The sequence below is a fragment of the Nerophis lumbriciformis genome, linkage group LG32 (assembly GCF_033978685.3).
Source record: "Nerophis lumbriciformis linkage group LG32, RoL_Nlum_v2.1, whole genome shotgun sequence".
Classification (NCBI taxonomy): Eukaryota; Metazoa; Chordata; class Actinopteri; order Syngnathiformes; family Syngnathidae; genus Nerophis; species Nerophis lumbriciformis.
The window spans coordinates 16,918,033-16,942,572 of NC_084579.2; the positions used below are offsets into that span (position 1 = coordinate 16,918,033).

The 24,540-nt window shown below is 40.8% G+C and overlaps 1 protein-coding gene across 1 annotated transcript in view; it reads right to left on the minus strand.

Annotated features, from left to right (window-relative positions):
- brinp1 (bone morphogenetic protein/retinoic acid inducible neural-specific 1) overlaps positions 1-18,302 on the minus strand; it is a 498,298-nt gene extending 479,996 nt beyond the window's left edge. Inside the window, exon 1 of the mRNA XM_061927310.1 lies at positions 17,952-18,302. The gene's annotated coding sequence lies outside the window, so the exon portion shown is untranslated. The remainder of the gene's footprint in view (positions 1-17,951) is intronic.
- Between the last annotated feature and the right edge of the window lie 6,238 nt (positions 18,303-24,540).

Genomic DNA, 24,540 nt, shown 5'->3' on the forward strand with positions numbered 1-24,540 from the left:
TTTTCCGCATGTGATGCCTTTGTCGTTCATGTGAAAAGTTCTCTTGTCACCGAAAATGATTTTTGGCTGGAGGTTATCATTACCTTCCATTAATTGCTGTATACGCTCGCAAAATTCAAAATTGCATTCCATTATATGGCGGGTGGCGTTTTTGTAATAATTGCAGCTTGCAAGAGGAAGACTTAAAGCGTAAAATGAAATAACTGTTGTTAGACATCAACATGTATCAATATGTTTGAATTGGTTTGGCCGTCTCACGCTGTTTATTGCATGCATTCATCTACTTTAAGCTATGACAATGAACCCTGTGAACTCACAGTAGCCACAATTGAAAGAAGAAAGACTAATCATTTGTTGTACATTTTTATGATTACTATTATATTCCTATATTGTTTATATTATATAGCCTGCTCAGTGGCTTAGTGGTTAGAATGTCCGCCCTGAGATTGGTAGGTCGAGTCATACCAAACACTATAAAAATGGGACCCATTTCCTCCCTGCTTGGCACTCAGCATCAAGGGTTGGAATTGGGGGTTAAATCACCAAAATGACTCCCGAGAGCGGCCACCGCTGCTGCTCACTGCTCCCCTCACCTCCCAGGGGGTGGAACAAGGGGATGGGTTAAATGCAGAGGGTAATTTCACCACACCTAGCGAGTGTGTGACTATCAGTGGTAAAAAAAAAAAAAAAAAAAATTAAAAATTTAAAAAAAAATTAAAAAAACTGCAGTAACACCCATTACTACCCAGAAAAAGCAGAGTTTTGACCCGGAATAAAATAACTTTGGGGAGCTAATAAAAATAAATATTTAAATATTGCAGAAATGTGTCAGTTATAATTTGAATTAAACACATAAATGTGTTAGTAAATGTAAAATAACATTTAATAATTCAATCACTAAATTATTAGTTTAATTAAATGTTTTAGGATTTAATTACTGATTTCATAATTGAATTATTGATGTCATGTCATAATTTACTGAATTTGGATGGATGAAATTACTTATTTAGATATTTCAGGTACCAAATTCTCCCCAAGCCCAGTCAGACATTTCTTCCTGTCACTCACAAAACAGTGTCCGAGTAAGTAAAGCAGTTGAAAATGATTGTTATCCTTTTTATAACCTTACTTATCCGTTTTTATCATTTAGCCAAAAGTAGTTTTTACTTATATTTAGTTACTTTGCACTATTGACCTTATTTGATTACTTATTTCACAATTTAATTAGTGATGTCATTATGTGAATGCTCCAAAGCATTCACACATATGGTATCAGTGGTACTTTAAAGGGGAACATTATCACAATTTCAGAAGGGTTAAAACCATTAAAAAATCAGTTCCCAGTGGCTTATTTTATTTTTCGAAGTTTTTTCAAAATTTTACCCATCACGCAATATCCCTAAAAAAAGCTTCAAAGTGCCTGATTTTAACCATCGTTATATACACCCGTCCATTTTCCTGTGATGTCACATAGTGATGCCAATACAAACAAACAGCAAGGTATAGCGACATTGGCTCGGATTCAGACTCGGATTTCAGCGGCTTAACACTGTCTGATAAGATAATTACTAACAACTATGAACTAGGTTTACAGCATATGAAATACATTTGGCAACAACATGCACTTTGAGAGTGCAGACAGCCCATTTCAGGCGCGCTAAGAACATATATTTTTCCACGATTTCAGCACTCAGGTTAACCATACCTAAATAGACACAAAATACTGCATTACACAAGACTACCCGAATGTACTCGAATGGTTGAAAAAAATAAATGTTTTTAAGCTAAATTATTGGTAAACACAGTTTATGTATAATAATTTACGTAAAACCGCGAGTAATGAATAAAGTTTTCATCAATTAATGTATTCTGTAGACATACCCTCATCCGCTCTCTTTTCCTGAAAGCTGATCCGTCCAGTTTTGGAGTTGATGTCAGCAGGCCAGGGAAGCTAGGGTAGATATTCTTCTCTTGATCATCTTCGGTGGCATAAGGGACGGTGTGAGCCAAGACATCCAGGGGGTTTAGCTCGCTCGTCTGCGGGAACAAACTGCCGCCATTGCTTGCCGTGCTAGTGAGGTCCTTTGTCCCTGAATAGCTCACACACTCCGGCAGATTCAATGGGTGTCTGGCGGCAGATTTCTTTGACTTTATCGTTCGAAATGCATCTGCTTTGAGTGTTGCAGGATATCCACACATTATTGCCATCTCTGTCATAGCATAGCTTTTGTCGGGAAAGTGTGCGGAACAAACGACTGACCATTTCGTCGGCTTTCCCCACACCCTCGTATTTTGAACAACATTCGTCCAATTTCTTGCCACGTTCGCATCTTTGGGCCACTGGTGCAACTTAAATCCGTCCCTGTTCGTGTTGTTACACCCTCCGACAACACACCGACGAAAGTGAGAAAATGGCAGGTTGCTTCCCGATGAGCGAGAGCGAATAATAGAAAGGCGTTTAATTCGCCAAAATTCACTCATTTAGAGTTCGGAAATCGGTTAAAAAAATATATGGTCTTTTTTCTGCAACATCAAGGTATATATTGACGCTTACATAGGTCTGGTGATAATAGTCCCCTTTAACTTTTGACTTTGTATATTCTATTGATAGGTGTTCCTTTTGTGTGAGTCATGAAATATTTGTGTTGACTGTATGATTTATGGCATCGTTGAAATTACAGTCGGAAGGGGATTCATATGGCCTCATTCGTCGCGGTTTACCTGACACATAAAACATAGCGAACTGGTAGAGTGTTCAATATCTTAAAATGTGTTTTGTGGCGATTCTATCTTCGACCAAGGTTGTCAGTTGTTACGTGGAGTGGCGCTTTCCCATCATTTTCAGCAGGCTGCATTGCAAAATGATTAACCCCGCACGTGATCCAGCCAACAATGGGGCCATATAAATCCCTTCCCTACTGTAAATATAAAAAGATGATGTAATGCAGTGGTTTTCTCTTCTCGCCTTGGGCTCCTATCATTCATTCCATGATGATGATGAGGAGACTGCAGAACGAGCTGAAGCAATAACATCTGAAAACCATTTAAAAGCGAACGTAGCTCATTAAAAGTCCAAATGACTGATCTCTCATTTTTGTCTTGATGGGCCTTGTGGAGTTGGTGGAGACTGCTGATGTGACAAGATTTTTCAACCCAACTTGGACTCAATGAAGTTTGCTTCAAAGCCTCGTCGTCTGCCCCCTTTTTTTTATTTTTTTTATTTATGAGTTTTTGTGTTTGCATATATACGAGAAGTCCGCACATTAATCACGGCTTCCCTGCTCACCTTCATGAATAATGTCAGTGCGTTTGTGCATCCGGCTGATATCGCCACGCAATGCAGCTTTTTAAGTTGTGCGCTTGAAAGCGGTTGCCTCAACTAAATGCATTCGCCACGCCAAAGACAGCACACATTTTCAGCAGGCACGCCTTCCCTATTGAGCATAAGTTAAAAGCCATACAGCATAAAGGGTGTACCCCGCCTTCCGCCCGATTGTAGCTGAGATAGGCTCCAGCGCCCCCGCGACCCCAAAGGGAATAAGCGGTAGAAAATGGATGGAAATTAAATCTAAACACTAAAACTTGTGAAATTGTTTTAAAAGCATCTTAATCACGCCAACAAATGCATGAATAAAACAAACGTAAGGTTAACCAATGCATTTCGTTTTCTTAATGTAAAAATAATTAACCATTGAAGCAATCATCAGTGTTATTGAATTAATAAATAAAACAAACTATCCTCTGTTCTAGTAATCAGTTAATAGTGACAGACAAGAAGCTGTTTAGCTTCTTATTTTCCCCCTCGCCGCCTGTTCCTGTTGCCAAGTCTTGGCGGGATTTAGCCATCTCATTGAGGCAGGCCGCCTCCTTTTATTGAGATAAAAGGCTCCGCCGTGGCCAGAAAAAAGGTGCAGGCAAGCAGCGTGCAACCTTCAAATCCTTTTCATTTTGACTATACAGCAGTAATAATTGACATTTTCAGACAATTTATTAGTAATTGTTCGCGAAAACCCAAGCCATGACCCCATAAAAATTGCTAAAATATGCTTTAATTCTAGATCCAACTGCATTTTGGCTCACCCACACAACATTAAACCTTTAATATAGTACAATATTTTAGAGTTCTGAACAGTCATACAAGTGAAAAAGTAAGGTAACCCTTGTTATAAATTTAAAAAAAATACAATTCATGAAGAATAGGGCATTAGCAGTTATTAAGCCAACGTTTGCTTCAAACAGCCACTCACCATTAGGTCTACATTGGATTATATTTCTGCATTTCTCCAATTATATTGGACTGAAACAAGCAGACCATAGTCTTATACACGCAGGTGCTGCATTTATTAGGTTGGTCCGCAGATCTACCCCGTAAACTAATGACAAGAAATGGACCGACCTTCGTATAACACCTTTTTACAAAAGTGATTATAATTTAGCACACACAAACACAAACAAACACTAAGTTATAGATCATAACCAAGTTTTGGGTCATCGGTAAGAAAGCAATGTATTATTATTCTTTACGGCCGAGTCATACCAAAGACTATAAAAATGGGACCCATTACCTCCCTGCTTGGCACTCAGCATCAAGGGTTGGAATTGGGGGTTAAATCACCAAAATGATTCCCGGGCGCGGCCACCGCTGCTGCCCACTGCTCTCCTCACCTCCCAGGGGGTGATCAAGGGTGATGGGTCAAATGCAGAGAATAATTTCGCCACACCTAGTGTGTGTGTGACAATCATTGGTACTTTAACTTTTAACTTTAACTTTACTAGGGCTGTGAATGTTTATCACATGCGTTAATAAATAAAAAATAAAAAAGATTGCGGTACCATATAGCAGGGTTTGGCAACCCAAAATGTTGAAAAAGCCAAATAGACCAAAAATACAAAAAATAAGCTGTCTGTAGCCGCAAAAAATTAAAAGCCGTATATAAGTCTTATAATGAAGGAAACATATGACGTAAGTGTCTATTAGCTATAATAGCCTACTGTCAAAATGACTTTAAAAGTCTTATACAAGTGTTATAATGAAGGCAACACATGACGTAAGTGTCGATAATAGCCTACTATCAAAATGACTGTCGCAGGCTGAAGCAAAGAAATGTTGAAATGTAATATTTATTCGACACATTTTTACAAAATTGGAAAACATTGGTAAGAAGGTGAGATAACTCCTGGAAATGACTGGCTTTTAATGGCCAAAGGTATATAGATGTGTGTGTACAAATTAAGGCTGATTTCCTTTAATAGATTTATTACAATATTTGGCAAGCTAGGTAATGTTTGCTGTGGTCTGGAACAACATGGCACACAAACAACTATCAGAAATTGCAGAAAATATTACATACAGTTAATGCGTCATGAGACATCCAAATATAAATTTAATACACAGAGGACACACGTAAAGGAAATTAAATGAGCTCAAATATACCTACAAACGAGGCATAATGATGCAATATGTACATACAGCTAGCCTAAATAGCATGATAGCATCGATTAGCTTGCAGTCATGGATTGACCAAATATGCCTGATAAGCACTCCAGCAAATCAATAAAATCAACAAAGCTCACCTTTGTGCATTCACGCACAGCATGAAATATTTGGTGGACAAAATGAGACAAAGAAGGAGTGGCATAAAACACGTCTTTCTGTGGCAGCATCGGAGAAAGTTGTGCATGTGAACAAGCTACGATGAGTTCAGGGATCGCTGAAATTAGTAGGACAAAACGGTGCTTGCCAAATACTCTCATCAGTGAAGCACGTTTGATACAAACAGTGGGATTTCTAACAATTAGGAAGGTTTGTGTCATGTTTATTCTCCTATATTAAAACACAAATAGTTTTTTCGTCATCTTTTTACATTTTCACACATCTCTGAAAGAGGTCCAGGGAGCCACTAGGGCGGCGCTAAAGAGCCACATGTGACTGTGGAGCCGCGGGTTGCTGACCCCCGCCAAATAGGAATGAAGATTAATCAAATTCGAGTTAACATCCAGGTTAAAATTTAACCCGGAAAACGCATGCATTGTGCACGTTCTGATTACGGTGCGAGGCAGCCAATTTTGCTTCAAAACATAATTTTAGATAAAACTAAGGTAACTTTTGCAGCGGCAAACATTTTTTGTTATGTACGGCGGGGGAAGGAGGCGACACCACGGCAGGAATCAGTTCAATAGGTATATTGAACTTGATAAGGTGGGATGTGTATGCTACTCTAAGTGATAGGTGCAAAACGATGTGTAGAATTAACCATGTAAATGTTACCAGAGTTTGTTGTATGTGCGCGTTGGATGAATCCTTCGTCAGACCAAAAGGGGCAAGGCGGGAAGGCAGTCCGTGGGCAGGCAAAGGGGTCGGGGGCTGGAGAGCAGAAACGAGGTCCGTGTTCAAACAGGGGTCGAGGATCGAGGGAGGCAGTCCGGAATCTAGTGGGAAGTCGAGGCACACAGCTCTATCACGGGAGACAGGGGAAGCACAAGAACATAAGACACGGGAACAGGGAAGGCACAGAGAGAGATCAAGTACGCGGGAGGGAAGCCAGAGACGGGATGCTTACTACGGGAGTGGACTACGTTCCGGCACTGGATCTTTTGGGTCCGCTGGTCTTTATGCTGTCTTCATTAGCCCCAGGTGCGCAGATTGTAGATTGCCTGGCTGCAATGCGTGTAGAGCGAGTAGGGGCAGGTCCCGGCGTGCTTCTAGCAGAGGTGCCGGCAGAGTTTGCCGCCAATGACATGCAGGATTGACATTTGTGGCGAACATCAAGTTTAAGATGCCATTTTAAAGCGAAACACTGAAGGATGGCGCTGATAGAATGAATGCTACATCGACAACAAGCAGAGGAGAACGCTACGCTGGCTGTTTACCTGCGTCAATGTTGTCAACAAAAGTACCAGTCATTAAGTTAAACACATGTCCTGCAAGTCATTCATACCATCACAGCGGTCGGTCGTACCATATCTACAGCAAGAATAAACCAACTGTACTACACAAAGAGTAGCATCAAGTTGCAATTACCGGCTGGACAACATTGGAAATATTTAAAAATAATCCCAACGAGCTGGGGATGGCATTGTACCAAAACAAAAAGATCAGCATTGTCATCTGAAGAGGTAAAGAAGTATGTTTAAATGACTGAACTAAAGAAGAGTAAACGTGAATTTAAATGGTGCACTGTTTTAAGTTGTTTGAGTGTGTTTACTACTGTACATTATCTTTTAGTGTGCATCTGTACCTGGTTTGCAATATTATGGCAAAGACTATCAAAATGATCACTTAATTCTTACTGTACTTACTGTCTCCAAGTTTTCAGCAAACATCTCTGTATGACATTCTGACTACTAAATTGCATTTGTATCAAAATATCGGGGTATTTTCTTAAGCTAATTTTATTCATGAAAGTAAATAAAAAATTTACTAATCTGATTAAAAATATAATCATTAGACAGCCCTATTCTTTTGTAGAGATGTCCCACGACCAGGAATAATACATGTTGGATATAGAGAACACTCAAACCCTTTTTTTAATTAATTGAATAAAAAAATATTGAAATTAAACAACTTAGTGCATTTGCAAACAGCTAAAATGATGTCCAAAGCAAACTATAACCTGCTACCCAAGAATGTACAATTTTTCTCAACAAAAAGAGGACAATCCGGAAAATCTCATTTAAAACAATTTTTATGCACGTACAACACTTGAAACCTTTAGTATACCCATATGTGGAATTAAATTATGTAATGGATTAAGCAAAGAAATCAAAGTCAAACTTAAAGTACTAGAACATAAGACACGGGAACAGGGAAGGCACAGAGAGAGATCAAGTACACGGGAGGGAAGCCAGAGACGGGATGCTTACTACGGGAGTGAACTACGTTACGGCACTGGATCTTTTGGGTCCGCTGGTCTTTATGCTATCTTCATTAGCCCCAGGTGCGCAGATTGTAGATTGCCTGCATATATACATATATATATATAAATAAATAATAAAATGATATATATTTATTTTTTTAATATATATATATATATATATATATATATATATATATATATATACAAAATTTTAAAGTAGATTGTCACACACACTAGGTGCGGTGAAATTATCCTCTGCATTTGACCCATCCCCCCAGGGGAGCAGTGAGCAGCAGCGGTGACCACGCCCGGGAATCATTTGGTGATTTAACCCCCAATTCCAAGCCTTGATGCTGAGTGCCAAGTCTTTGGTATAACTCGGTCGGGGTTTGAACTCACGACCTACCGATCTCAGGGCAGAACTAGTATGATTCTGATAAGAGACTGTTCAAACTACAAGTTCTCGCAAAGTACAAAAAAGAACAATTATAAATGGAGAGATAATGATTATGTATTTAATATTTTTTTACTTATGGAATATTTATTTACTGTTCTGTTACAAACAGAATAGGGAAATGGGATAAAACTGCTATATGTAAAGGGGTAGGATTAAATTAACTCAGTTTCTTCCTACTCCTTTTCGAACGTGCTGTAATGAAAGAACTGGAAGCATGTGATGCATTACATTACAATTGTATGCATGCTTGAAATAAACTGAACTGAACAACGGACCTGCGAGGAAGGCAGGATGACACTCGCATATAAAGCTCTTCGAAGCAGGTGAGCCTCCTGATCACTAATCAGAGACAGGTGCAATAAATCAGCTTCCCTAGCAGCTTGGAGGTAACCAATTAAGGGAGAAACAGAACCTCAAAACACAAGAAAACCGAAAAAAGGCAAAACGAGACGTGACCTCAGCGGCACGTGAATGCCTTGCATAAATATTTCCACTTCATGTTAATGTAATGAATAGAAATAAACGGATCTGTGTGGTCTTTACAAGATGGCGACATAACAGCTGCGTTGCACCTTGACTTGTTTAACACTTAAAAGCAGGTGTTGATAAAAGACTTCCCTGCTGTTACATGTACAACATCTTGTGCTAAACAAAATGGTCATCAATCAGGCAATTTTTCACATCTTTACACAAATTACATATCGTACTGATAAGAGTACCGCTGAATACCGGTACCAATAAGAAATACTGATATCGGTATCAGCATCGATAAAACCCTAACGATGTATGACCTTACTCCCAAGTATCATTATCACTGGAAGACGAGAGGAAAAGGAATGATTAAGCACGTTACATACACACCGAGCAGGACAACACAAGAAGCTGACCCCTGAAACAATGTAAAGTGGGATGATCAATTCAGATGTTGATACCATCGATACTCAGTATGGTATCAGTGGATAAAGTAATCAGATCGATATTTCCTTTTTCTTGGTCTTCCTATTACAAAATTATATTTTGGTCATTTTTGGTATTGCTTACAAAGACTAAGACCTTTGGATACAGGAAGGCTTTGAGGGCAAAACCCAAATGATTTCAATGGAAGCTGTCATGACTAGGACTGTGGCTTGGTTTGTTCTCCCGTGGTGCAAATGAACTGGACTGGTCAAGGCGTGAAGGTAAATACATGATTTATTTAACACTATAACTACAAAGAAAGGATCAAACAAAAGGCGCGCTCAAGGCGGATGTACAAACTTGACTAACGAAAACAAAAGACTTGCACGGGGGCAAAAAACTATGAACAACAAAAAACACTAACTGTGGCAATAATAAACAAAACTTACTTGGCATGGACATGAAGTGCGCAGAGGTGGACAGAGTGTGACAAGGGTAGGAATACGGGGATGTCGTCAGGACGAACAACAGAAAATGAATGAACTTAAATACTATGGACATGATTAGTGAAAGCAGGTGCGTGACTCAAAACGTGAAACAGGTGCGTGACGTGACAGGTGAAAACTAATGGTTGCTATGGTGACAAACAAGAGTGCACAATGAGTCCAAACGTGGAACAGGTGAAACTAATGGGTAATCATGCAAACAAGACAAGGGAGTGAAAAGCCAGAAACTAAACAAAACATGACTTAAAACAAAACATGATTACACAGACATGACAGAGCCCCTCCCTTAAGGACAGATACCAGATGTCCAAGAAAAAACTTAACAGAAGTCATGGGAGGGCGGGAGGGGGACATGGTGGTGGGTCGCCAGCCCAAGTGGCCCCGAATCCACCGAGGCAAAGTCAAGTGGCGGCGGCGAGTGGAACGCCGCTGCAGCAGGCGAGGCGGGCGACCAGGGATTGGCCACATTCGTGGCCGACTGGGAGGTGGGCGCACTTGGCGTGGCGGGCGACCAGGTAGCGGCCATATCCGTAGCCGACGAGGAGGCAGGCGCGTCGTCAACTTGGCAGGCGTGGCAGCTCGGCGTGGCAAGTCAGGCGGCGAAGCTCGGCGTGACGCGTCCATCGGCGAAGCTCGGCGTGACGCGTCCAGCGGCGAAGCTCGGCGTGGGTCTTGGTCTTGGCATGGCGGGTCTTGGTCTTGGTCTTGGCATGGCGGGTCTTGGTCTTGGCATGGCGGGTCTTGGTCTTGGTCTTGGCATGGCGGGTCTTGGTCTTGGCATGGCGGGTCTTGGTCTTGGTCTTGGCATGGCGGGTCTTGGTCTTGGTCTTGGCATGGCGGGTCTTGGTCTAGGTCTTGGCATGGCGGGTCTTGGTCTAGGTCTTGGCATGGCGGGTCTTGGTCTAGGTCTTGGCTTGGCAGGTCTTGGTCTAGGTCTTGGCTTGGCGGGTCTTGGTCTAGGTCTTGGCTTGGCGGGTCTTGGTCTAGGTCTTGGCTTGGGTCTTGGCGTCGTGGAGCTGCGACTGGCGGCACTTGGCGTCGTGGAGCTGCGACTGGCGGCACTTGGCGTCGTGGAGCTGCGACTGGCGGCACTTGGCGTCGTGGAGCTGCGACTGGCGGCACTTGGCGTCGTGGAGCTGCGACTGGCGGCACTTGGCGTGGAGGGTCTTGGTCTTGGTCTTGGCGTGGAGGGTCTTGGTCTTGGACTTGGCGTGGAGGGTCTTGGTCTTGGACTTGGCGTGGAGGGTCTGGTGCTAGCCTTGGTGCGGCGACAGGTGCTAGCCGTGGAGCGGCGACAGGTGCTAGCTTTGGTGCAGGTGGAGGTGGCCTAGCTGGGGGTTGCGGCTTGGCATGGCGAAGCTGAGTCACCCCACCTGTACAGTTCCCAGCCCTAGCCCCCCCCTCAAGGAGCGGATGCCAGACGCGCTCCTTGCGGTCGGGAACCGTTTTTAGGGGTAGGTGGAGGGAGGTCAGGAGGGGGGCAGAATCCTCCCCACTAAATTGTCCAAAAAATATTTATTTTTCCCCCACCTGGGGTTGTGTGGGCGGAAAAAAGTAAACATTTTGTGACGGGGACGGGGCTTGAGTCTTGGGGTGCAAGGACAGTCCCAGTGAGCGGGTCTGTGAAAAAATGTTCTGGAAGTGTCTGATTCTGGCAAAAAAGTCCTTTGGTGGTGGCTGATAAACAAAGTTAACAGAATTTAAAAAAAAATCTTGGTCTCTGACGTCATCACCAGTGGGTGGGGTGACGTCATGACAAGGCGGCGGCGTGATGTCATCTGCGGGAAAACCTTTTTGCTGACGACATCTGTCATGACTAGGACTGTGGCTTGGTTTGTTCTCCCGTGGTGCAAATGAACTGGACTGGTCAAGGCGTGAAGGTAAATACATGATTTATTTAACACTATAACTACAAAGAAAGGATCAAACAAAAGGCGCGCTCAAGGCGGATGTACAAACTTGACTAACGAAAACAAAAGACTTGCACGGGGGCAAAAAACTATGAACAACAAAAAACACTAACTGTGGCAATAATAAACAAAACTTACTTGGCATGGACATGAAGTGCGCAGAGCTGGACAGAGTGTGACAAGGGTAGGAATACGGGGATGTCATCAGGACGAACAACAGAAAATTAATGAACTTAAATACTATGGACATGATTAGTGAAAGCAGGTGCGTGACGTGACAGGTGAAAACTAATTGTTGCTATGGTGACAAACAAGAGTGCACAATGAGTCCAAACGTGGAACAGGTGAAACTAATGGGTAATCATGCAAACAAGACAAGGGAGTGAAAAGCCAGAAACTAAACAAAACATGACTTAAAACAAAACATGATTACACAGACATGACAGAAGCCAATAGAAGTTTTTGCTTTTGTTAATAATTATTGCGCACTAGCTACTTGAATGTATGAGACATTCGATTTTACGAACTTAATGTCATCTGATTTACAATAATACTAGCAAATTCTAAAATCTAATACAGGGGTCCCCAAATTACAGAGTCCAAAATCCAGCCCACGGGAAGTTCCAAATTAAAATATATATTTTTTTAATTATTTGTTTTTAAATCTGTCCGATCTAATCCATTTTCTACTGCTTGTTACTCTTGGTGTCTCCTAACCTTGTCTAAAAATGCATTTTAAAGTACCACTGATAGTCACACGCACTAAGTGTGGTGAAATTACCCTCTGCATTTGACCGATCCCCTTGCTCCAACCCCTGGGAGGTGAGGGGAGCAGTGAGCAGCAGCGTTTTCACATCGATTTTTTTAATATATATTTTTTAATATAATATATATTAAAAAATATACATATATATATACATATATATACACATATACATACATACATACATACACACACACACACACACACACACACACATATATTTATTTTTTTATTTTTTTATATATATATATTTTATATATATTAAAAAATAAATATATATCATTTTATATATATAAATAATAAAATGATTATATATATATATATATATATATATATATATATATATATATATATATATATATATATATATATATATATATATATATATAATAAAATGATATATATTTATTTTTTAACATACATAAAATATATATATATAAAAAAAAGTACAAAAAAATATATATATTATTTTATTGTAAAATGTATTAAATACATATTTTTTAATATACATATTTTATAAATATATATGTATAATACAAAAATACACATTCATATACATACACACAAATATATATATATATATATATATATATATATATATATATATATATATATATATATATATATATATATATACACACACACACACACACACACACACACACACACATATATACATATACACACACACACACACACACACACACACATACATACATACATACATATATACACGCACATATATATATATATATATATTTTTTTTAACCCAATCAGCCCCCCAGTCAAAAAGTTTGGGGACCCCTGATTTAATACAATAAGCTTTTTAAAAATGTCTTATTATGTTTACTTTTAGTTACTTGCCAACACGTTCATCATGACAGACATGGAAATCCCATAAAGACCACATCTAGTAAGACTTGGTGGTGGGGGCCCCCAACCTAAACTTCCCACCCCCACACCTCTCACCCTGCCTCGAAAATACGGTTTGACAAAATGAAATATTTTATTCAAAAATGCAAAAACATCCATTTAAAAAATAATTCCGGTCACATCTCCTTTGCAACGGGCGCATATATGTCTGTGTGAGTATAAAAAGAATAGTGCTGGCAATCGGAGAGATTGCCTGGTGCTTTTAGCTCAGTAGTCACCACACTCACCTCTCAACGTAGCCGAGAGAGAGGGTGCATGTACACGAAACGCTACACAAAGCTGAGTGGTCTGTGATTGACAGCTATGAACATAAATCATTGCATTCCGCCGTCAAAATCGGGGGGCCCTGATTGGGTGAGGACCCCTGGCGTCATGCATTAAGGCAAGCCTGAGTAAGACACATAGGTTGTCTGCCAATTTGGTTTTCAGGTTCCATTTTAGATTTCTGCTTCTGTGTCATTTTTTTTAATTCGGGACGTGTCTATAAAATGAAAAAAAAAAAAAAAACTTTGGACACCCCTGGGCTAATGTGATATCTGTAAATTGAATTAGCCAAACATTGTCTGAGCAAAACTCAATTTCCTCCGCTATTTACAATCTGAAAAAAAATAGCCTTGCACCCAGCAATGTTTCCTCAAGCAGGTGTTTGTCACCGGCGAAGAAGATCGAGCTCGCGGAGGACGCCATATGGCCTCGACAACTTTGCAAAACTGCCCGAGGTCAGAGTGCACGGCGTTCACAAGACTTGGGGAAAAATAAGTAGATAAAACGATAGACGCAACGAAACGACAAACAGCTTTCCAGACGCTATCCAATGAAAAAAAAGGTGCAAAATGAAGCTGGGGGGAGTGTTTGACAGATGGACAGTAGGGAGGCAGAGTTCGCCTCTAGCCGTCGTAATTAAGTTGCGTAATTACACAGATAATGAATCAGTGTGCCTTGGAGTCAAAACAGTCCATGACACACAGCAAGGAGGAGTTTTTTTTGTTTTTTTCTTCCTCATCTGCCTGCTGCACAGAAGAAGAAAAAAGCGTCTTCTCTATTCTTTTACCTGCTGCAGTGATGAGTGGGTGGATAAGAAAATACATGTGAAGTCTTATATAAAAGTCATTATTGTCATAAAAGCATTGTGAGTAGGGATGTCCGATATCGAACTGCCGATATTATCGGTAAATATAAATGCTTTAAAATGTAATATCGTAAATTATCGGTATCGGTTTCAAAATTATCGGTATCTGTTTCAAAAGGTTAAATGGACTTTTTAAAACACCGCTGTGTACACGGACATAGGGAGAAGTACAGAGCGCCAATAAACCTTAAAGGCACTGCCTTTGCGTGCCGGCCCAATCACATAATATCTACGGCTTTTCACACACACACACACAAGTGAATGCAAGGCAAAATTGGTCAATAGCCATACAGGTCACACTGAGGGTGGCCGTATGAACAACTTTAACACTGTTACAAATATGCGCCACACTGTGAACCCACACCAAATAAGAAGGACAAACACATTCCGGGAGAACATCGGCACCGTAACACAACATAAACACAACAGAACAAATACCCAGAACCCCTTGCAGCACGAACTCTTCCGGGACACTACAATATACACCCCCCCACCAACTCCGCCCACCTCAACCTCCTCATGCTCTCTCAGGGAGAGCATGTCCCAAATTCCAAGCTGCTGTTTTGAGGCATGTTAAAAAATAATGCACTTTGTGACTTCAATAATAAATATGGCAGTGCCATGTTGGCATTTTTTTCCATAACTGGAGTTGATTTATTTTTGGAAAGCCTTGTTATATTGTTTAATGCATCCAGCGGGGCATCACAACAAAATTAGGCATAATAATGTGTTAATTCCACGACTGTATATATCGGTATCGGTTGATATCGGAATCATAATTAAGAGTTGGTCAATATCGGATATCGGCAAAATAGCCATTATCGGACATCTCTAATTGTGATCGTAGTAGTGTGCAGGACAGCCCTGTGGTGTAAATATTATTTTATGGACATGCACTTACAAGCCAAATAAATAAAAGAAAACATATACACACTATTGGTAATACGATAATATAAAAACAAGGTCATCTTACTGTAAATAACTGTGGATTTGTGTTGAACAACAAGCAAGAAGTAACTAGAGAGACTGTCAAGTTAAAGTTAAAAAGTTAAAGTGCCAATGATTGTCACACACACACTAGGTTTGGTGAAATTATTCTCTGCATTTGACCCATCACCCTTGATCACCCCCTGGGAGGTGAGGGGAGCAGTGAGCAGCAGCGGTGGTCGCGCCCGGGAATCATTTTTGGTGATTTAACCCCCCAAATCCAACCCTTGATGCCGAGTGCCAAGCAGGGAGGTAATGGGTTTAATTGTTATAGTCTTTGGTACGACTCGGCCGGGGTTTGTACTCACAACCTCCGGATCTCACTCTAAGGCTTTATGACAGGGGTGACAAACATACAGGTTTTATCCGGCCCGTAGGAGGAGTTTGCCGAGTATGAAAATGAGCTGAAATTTTTGGAATGAAAGAAACTGTTGTTCTAAATGTGTCCACTAGATGTTGCAATGGCAATTATTTGTATCTTTGTAGAGGATGTAAAACAAATAAACCACATGATGTTAGTGCACCAGATGAGGAACATGAGCAAACTACATAAATAACATCCTGTAAATTGATTTTGATATTTTTTTTTATCTTGATAGATTGAAAATTAACACCAACTACTATACCATACCAACTTTATTTATAAAGCCCTTTAAAAACAAGCACAGTTGAAAAACAAAGGGCTGTACACCACAAAGAAATAGAGGCAAAGGACAGACTAAAAAATAACATTTAAAACAGAAATAAAAATACACATTTAAAAAGCAAATACTGATGAACATTATCACATAATTTATTCAGAAAGTATAACTAACGACAAATAAAAAGGTAGAATACTATTAACCGCAACATGTAAGTGTAAAGAAACAACAACATTATGATTTGTACATTTTCAGAATGTGCTTGTTCTATTTTTAAACAAAGAAAACAATCGGAAGTTGTCTTTATTTTTAAGTTATCGTGCCGTGATTTTACCAATCCGGCCCACTTGGGCATACTTGCCAACCTTGAGACCTCCAATTTCGGGAGGTGGGGGTGGGTGGGGGCGTGGTTAAGAGGGGATGTGTATATTGACAGCTAGAATTCACCAAGCCAAGTATTTCATATACATATATATATATATATATATATATATATATATAGGGGTAGGGGTAGGGGGTGTGGTCAGGGGTGGGGGCGTGGTTAAGAGGGGAGGTGTATATTGACATACATACACACACACACACATACATACATACATACATACATACATACATACATACATACATACATACATATATATATATCCTGAAAATATGCAAACAAAACTGTGTTTAGATAATTGATACTTCAAACTTGCATAAATAATATAGGATATAATATAACTTGGCTTCTGAGAGCTTCAAAATGTAATGAATAAAATGCTAAAGTTGTTGATAAACAAGCAATTATTTTAATAATTAAATATGGTCATTTTAAATGAATTATTATGATCATCTAAAATTAATTATTTCATATATGTTTATGGGGCGGCGTGGCGCAGTGGAAGAATGGCCGTGCGCGACCCGAGGGTCCCTGGTTCAATCCCCACCTAGTACCAACCTCGTCATGTCCGTTGTGTCCTGAGCAAGACACTTCACTCTTGCTCCTGATGGGTGCTGGTTAGCGCCTTGCATGGCAGCTCCCTCCATCAGTGTGTGAATGTGTGTGTGAATGGGTTAATGTGGAAGTAGTGTCAAAGCGCTTTGAGTACCTTGAAGGTAGAAAAGTGCTATACAAGTACAACCCATTTATCATTATTTATTTTAATGTATAATTCTATGACTGGATGTAATAAGGAGTCAGAAGAAATACAAATTAAAACAATTAATTTTGATGTTTTTAGCAAAATATAGTAAAAATGTATTTAGTTTTTTTTTGTAATTAAAAAATATATTTATTTTTAGGTAAGATAAACATAATAATACAATGTGTCTCTAGTCTGGATGATTTAGTTCTTGTCACCCTGTTGTCCTCCTGTCATAAAAAAAAATGCTGTCCTCACTCAGGTCCGCATGGAGCTGGAGGGGGCGTGGCCTCCAGCTCCGGCTGAAAATCGGGAGATTTTCGGGAGAATATTTGTCCCGGGAGGTTTTCGGGAAGGGCGCTGAATTTCGGGAGTCTCCCGGAAAATTCGGGAGGGTTGGCAAGTATGCACTTGGGAGTAGATTTTTCTCCATGTGGCCCCCCATCTAAAATGAGTTTGACACCCCTGATTTATGCTATTTCCATTCAAAACTATAAGAACAATGTTTTTCGCTGGCACGAAAATAAAAGGCAAATATTTGAAAATAACCGCCAGTAGAAGATTTTTCCCAAAATAAAAGTTGTTTTTGGCAGGTACTGGTTTGTTTAAATGCTCAAGTGTTCTTAGAGCTTGTGAACTGCAGTAAACCATTATTTATCAAGGATTCCTACCCGCGAAGTAGGAATCCTTAGTTATAGATCAAACATGTTCATAGCTAGAGCAATAAAAAAAAAAAACAGTTTCCTACCTTCTATGTTGCAAACGTGGGGTCGCGTGGCTGCGAGGGATGTGTTCTCACTGAGGCAGCGTGCAGGCAAGATGAATATTTATTCCAACGATGAAGGCAAAAAATACAAAGGATAAGAGCGCCGCTGGCAAGGGAAGTTGCGGCAAAGCTCCACCAAGAACCAGCAGGGTGGCAAAACGAACTGACGTGAACAACTGTCGCTTGCAGCCGTCGGTGAGCCAGCAACTTAGGCTGGGTAAAAAGAATATAAATGCCAGTGATTAGAGGGAGCAACAGGTGAGGACGCTAATTACGAAACAGAAACAGGAGTGTCTCATCAGCGCAACGAGCGACGAGAAAAGTTCACGGAGGAAAAAGCGCCGAGGACAAAACAGAACACTAAACTGCAAATAACAACCAAAACGCAGAACATAACCGGGGACATTCGGAATAGGTTTTTCAACATTATGAGAGCCCTCGAGACGTACAACGTTGTTGCCAACCCTCCCGAATTTTCCGGGAGACTCCCGAAATTCAGCGCCTCTCCCAGGACAAATATTCTCCCTTAAATCTCCCGATTTTCAGCCGGAGCTGGAGTGAGGACAGCCTTTTTTCACGCCTGCTTTCCCACGATATAAACAGCGTGCCTGCCCAATCACGTTATTCCATATGAGGCGTGTCCGGCATACCGCCGATGAGCATGGTGCAGATGGAGAAGATCTTCTCGGCGTCCGCGTTGGCGCACACGTTGCCAAAGCCGACGCCGGTCAGGCTGCTGAGGGTGAAGTAGAGGGCGGCGATGTACGAGCTGCGCACCGACGGGCCGCCGACCGCGTTGTTGACGTAGGGCATCTCCAGGTTTTTGCCCAGCTTATGGAGCCATCCTCGGGGAAGAGACGGGAGGACAACAGGGTGACAAGAACTAATTAATCCAGACTAGAGATAGAAACTAAATACATTTTCACTATATTTTGCTAAAAACATCAAAATTAATTATATTTTTATTTGTATTTTTTCTGACTCCTTATTACATCCAGCCATATAATTATACATAATACAAACATATTTGAAATAAATAATTTTAAATGATCATATTTAATGATTAAAATAATTGCTTGTTTATCAACAACTTTAGCATTTTATTCATTACATTTTGAAGCTCTCAGAAGCCAAGTTATATTATATTCCTTAAGATTTATTTATGCAAGTTTGAAGTATCAATAATCTAAACACAGTTTTGTTTGCATATTTTCAGGATATATATATATATATATATATATATATATATATATATATATATATATATTCACCAACTCAAGTTTTATATTTATATATATATATATATATATATATATATAAAATACTTGAGTTGGTGAATTAAACTAAAACTGAACTGGCTACAAAGTAAACAAAAACAGAATGCTGGATGACAGCAAAGACTTACTGTGGAGCAAAGGCGGTGGGGGGGTGGGGTGTGCGGGGCGTGGTCGGGGATGGGGCGGGGGTCGTGGTTGTGGGCGTGGTTAAGAGGGGAGGAGTATATTTACAGCTAGAATTCACCAACTCAAGTATTTTATATATATATATATATATATATATATATATATATATATATATATATGTATATATATATAAAATACTTGAGTAAGGAGTATATTTACAGCTAGAATTCACCAACACAAGTATTATATATATATATATATATATATATATATATATATATATATATATATATATATATATATATATATATAAATACAGCTAGAATTCACCAACTCAAGTATTTTATATATATATATATATATATATATATATATATATATATATATATATATATATATATACTCCTCCCCTCTTAACCACGCCCACAACCACGACCCCCGCCCCACCCCCGACCACGCCCCACACACCCCACCCCCCCACCTCCCGAAATCGGAGGTCTCAAGGTTGGCAAGTTTGACGTACAATAACAGCCAAACACTTTTAAGCTCATTTAATCCAACATAGTAAATAAGGCTGCTTGACACTGAGCAAATCAGAGGCCACAATACTGAACAGCACACTTTGATTGGTATGGTCTCCTTCATTTTGAATATATCGTTAAGAATTTATTGGTACGATACCCTGATCAATATCAGTATTTATCGGCACTATATGTAATTTGTGGAAATAAAAATGTGAAAAAATGCATTTTAATTAACAAATTATATCATAACCATAACACCTCCAACTTGATGTACTGTAACATCTTAGAGCAGGGAAGTCTTTTATCAACAGCTGTTTGTTTTTTGTTTTTTACTCTCAAACAAGTCAGCTTTGTGTGGAGTGCAAGGTGAAATGCAGTTACAGTCGCGATCAAAAGAACATAATGTCATGGCTGTCTTGAGTTTCCAATTGTTTCATCTGACATCACAAGGACAAAGATAAGACTTTCTGGAGGAAAGTTCTGTGGTCAGACGAAAGAAAAATTTAGTTGTTTGGCCTCAATACCCAGCAATATGTTTGGAGGAGAAAAGGTGAGGCCTTTAATCCCAGGAACACCAATCCTACCGTCAAGCATGGTGGTGGTAGTATTATGCTCTGGGCTTGTTTTGCTGCCAATGGAACTGGTGCTTTAAATGGGACAATGAAAAAGGAGGAAGACCCCCCCCCCCCCACAAAACGGATTCCATACGTTTTAGAAAAACATTAAAAGTCTAAAGTCACAGGAGGGAGGACAAGGCGATGGGTCGCCTCGCCATGTGTCCTCGCAGCCAGTGAGGAAGAGTCAGATGGCGGCCGACCGGCACCGCCACTGCAGCTGGTGAGGTAGGTGACAATGGAAGAGCCACATTTGTGGCCAATGAGGAGGAGGACGTGAGCGGCCGTGGCGCACCATCAGCCGTAACAGTCCATATCCAGGTCTTAGGCATTGCTGCTGATGACATGGAGAGCGGCCACGCTCTCGGCCGACGAGGGGGCCGCGTGCGGGCGTCTGATGGCTGCGTTGCGGCAGGCAAGCCGGAGGTCGCAGAGCCGACTGCAGGACAGGAGGTCCCGGCGGCGACGCTGGAGCTGACTCCAGGACAGAATGCGCTGACGACGCTGCAGCTGACCCCAGGACAGGATGTGCCGGCGACGCTGGAGCTGACTCCAGGACTGCCGGCGACTGCAGCAGGCCCACTGGAGCAGATGGCGGAGACTGCGCTGGGAGGAACACTGGAGCGGATGGCGACGATTGCGCTGGGTGGAACCCTGGAGGCGGCGGCCAGGCTGGGCGTAGCGCTGGAGGCGGCAGCCTCACTGGACGTGTAGCTGGCAATAACAATAGAGCAGTGTTTTTCAACCACTGTGCCGCGCTAGTGCCGTGAGATTCAGTCTGGTGTGCCGTGGGAGATGATCTAACTTCACCTATTTGGGGTAAAAAAATATTTTTTGCAAACCAGTAATTATAGTCGGCAGCACGGTGGAGGAGGGGTTAGTGCGTCTGCCTCACAATACGAAGGTCCTGGGTTCGATCCTGCGCTCTGGATCTTTCTGTGTGGAGTTTGCATGTTCTCCCCGTGACTGCGTGGGTTCCCTCTGGGTACTCCGGCTTCCTCCCACCTCCAAAGACATGCACCTGGGGATTGGTTGATTGGCAACACTAAATTGGCCCTAGTGTGTGAATGTGAGTGTGAATGTTGTCTGTCTATCTGTGTTGGCCCTGTGATAAGGTGGCGACTTGTCCAGGGTGTACCCCGCCTTCCGCCCGATTGCAGCTGAGATAGGCTCCAGCGCCACCCGCGACCCCGAAGGGAATAAGCGGCAGAAAATGGATGGATGGATGGATGGATGGTAATTATAGTCTGCAAATGATGTGTTGTTGTTGAGTGTCGGTGCTGTCTAGAGCTCGGCAGAGTAACCGTGTAATACTCTTCCATATCAGTAGGTGGCAGCCGGTAGCTAATTGCTTTGTGGATGTCGGAAACAGCGTGCAGGTAAAAGGGTGTCTAATGCTTAAACAAAAAATAAACAAAGGGTGAGTTAGGGAAGGCTATGCAGAATTAAACTAAAACTGAACTGGCTACAAAGAAAACAAAAACAGAATGCTGGACGACAGCAAAGACTTACTGCGGAGCAAAGACGGCGTCCACAAAGTACATCCGAACATGACATGACAATCAACAATGTCCCCACAAAGAAGGATAAAAACAACTGAAATATTCTTGATTGCTAAAACAAAGTAGGAGCGCAAGACAAGAAGTAAAACACTACACAGGAAAACAGCAAAAAAGTCCAAATAAGTCAGGGTGTGATGTGACAGGTGGTGACAGTACACCTACTTTGAGACAAGAGCTATAGTGATGCATGCTTGGTTATGCTTTAAAGTCATATCCAACAATTGCGACGATGACTTTTGACTGTCAACTGAGTTTCGTTTTTTAATGATTTCTGCTGGTGGTGTGCCTCTGGATTTTGTCAACGCAAAAAAATGTGCCTTGGCTCAAAAAAGGTTGAAAAACACTGCAATAGAGGACTCCATATAAGGTAGAAATCTACTCTTTGCGTAAATCTCTACCAAATATGGAGCTATCCGCTGACGTCACACTTGGGGGGAAAAGTCACAAATGGGACCATTTTAAAACAGCTCTTTTGGAGGAAGTATTAAGGAAGGCAAGATTAGTTTATAAATATCTCCATCATGCCTCTGTGGTTATATTTAAAATTTTCGAGATTTTTGCAGATCCATTCATCAATTTTCTACCGCTTGTCCCTTTTGGGGTCGCGGGGGGTGCTGGAGCCTATCTCAGCTGCATTTGGGCGGAAGGCGGAGTACACCCTGGACAGGTCGCCATCTCATCACAGTTATGCAGATCCCAAATACAAAACCCAAAACCAGTGAAGTTGGTACGTTGTGTAAATCGTAAATAAAAAACAGAATACTTTCTCTCACTTTACTAGTTAGAATGCATAAAAAAGACAACATGTTCTTGTCTTATAAAGGACTGTGAATGATAGGCAAAATGTTATGTTTGACAAAGGGGAGATGACGACACAGACACCAGGGGGAAGTATAGCTCTAAGTATTGTATTATGTATATCCATCCATCCATTTTCTACCGCTTGTTCCCTTCGGGGTGGTGGGGGGCGCTGGAGCCTACCTCAGCTACAATCGGGCGGAAGGCGGGTACACCCTGGACAAATCGCCACCTCATATATATATAATAATCAAACAATACTAAATATACTAACCAAGGAAATGGAGTGTGACAAAATCCAAGACTGTGTATGGTGTAAGACTATGTGTGTAGATTAGCTGTTGAGTGTTACCGTAAATGTTGAACAAGAGACAAGGAAGTCCAGGGGAGAGAGAAGTCTACAGGTCCGAGTCCAAAGCGGGGGAAGTCAAGGATCGAGGGAGGCAGTCAGAGTCCAGAGGGAGATCCAGGGAAAAGTGAGATGCACAGCTCACTTTCCAGGCAACAGAGGGTACTAAGGGTACAACACAAGAAAACACACACTGAAAACACGGAGGGGCAAACATAGAGAGAGCAGGATTGCATCAAGCAGGACGTGGCTTACTGTACGCGAACAGAAGGTTACATTCCGGCCCGAGATGGCAGGTTGTGCCGGTTTATGAAGGCACCTCATTCATCACGTGGTGATGAATGAGCAGGTGCGTTGATTGCAGATTGTCTGCAGGCGCGAAGAGACACGCCCGCATGGGAGAGAGAGTGCCTGTGGGCGTGACACAAAACTCCCCAAAAGATTGCAGTTCCCCTTTGAAACATTGTCTTTCAGAAATATGAATACCATTAACTTGTACAACATGTAATGTACAGAATATCAGAATTATTTATTCAGGTAGAAATACCACAAATTACATTACCAAACATGTTTGACAATCAAAGCATGATCGTAACAATCCACGTTTTGTGTTATTAATGCGCCAAACTGATATCCAAACACAAAAGTGTAGCTCCTCTCTACTGAATGCAAGTGCTCCTAGAGCAGGAATACAGATGGACTGCAGGTAATGTTTTATATTGTCATTAAAAGCATGTTTATGTCCTATTTGTGTTGAGCTGTTCAAAAAAGCATAATGTTTAATAAACATTTCATTAAAACTAATTGTCCACTCATGGTAATAAAACCTTGAAAATTATCTGTCTATGGTACACTTACTAATGATGAAAAATTAATTTACAAGTTAACTATATAAACAAAATGCGATTAATCGTAGTTAAATATTTTAATGGTTTCGACATCCCTAATGAAAACACAATGAAAAATGTTTTATCATCTGAGATCTTGGAAACATTTTCTACAAATATGGGTCTTTGGTCGACATCTGGGCTAGTGCATTTCAAATGGAACACTCAATATTTTAGGCATAAACAAATAAAGGCAACCTTTAAAAGCCTTTGGCTTCAATCAGCGTTTTATTAAAACATACTCAGAAAGGCACTCGGAGATACAAGATAAAAGGTGACCTGCTTGATGCAATATAAACATAAATGATCAAATTAATTGCAACGAAACAAATACATATTAAATAAAAGATGCATCAGGGTTATTTTTGTATGTGTTTTGTTCAATTTTATTATAATATAAAATTGTTTGGAATACTGTAAATAACATTCATATT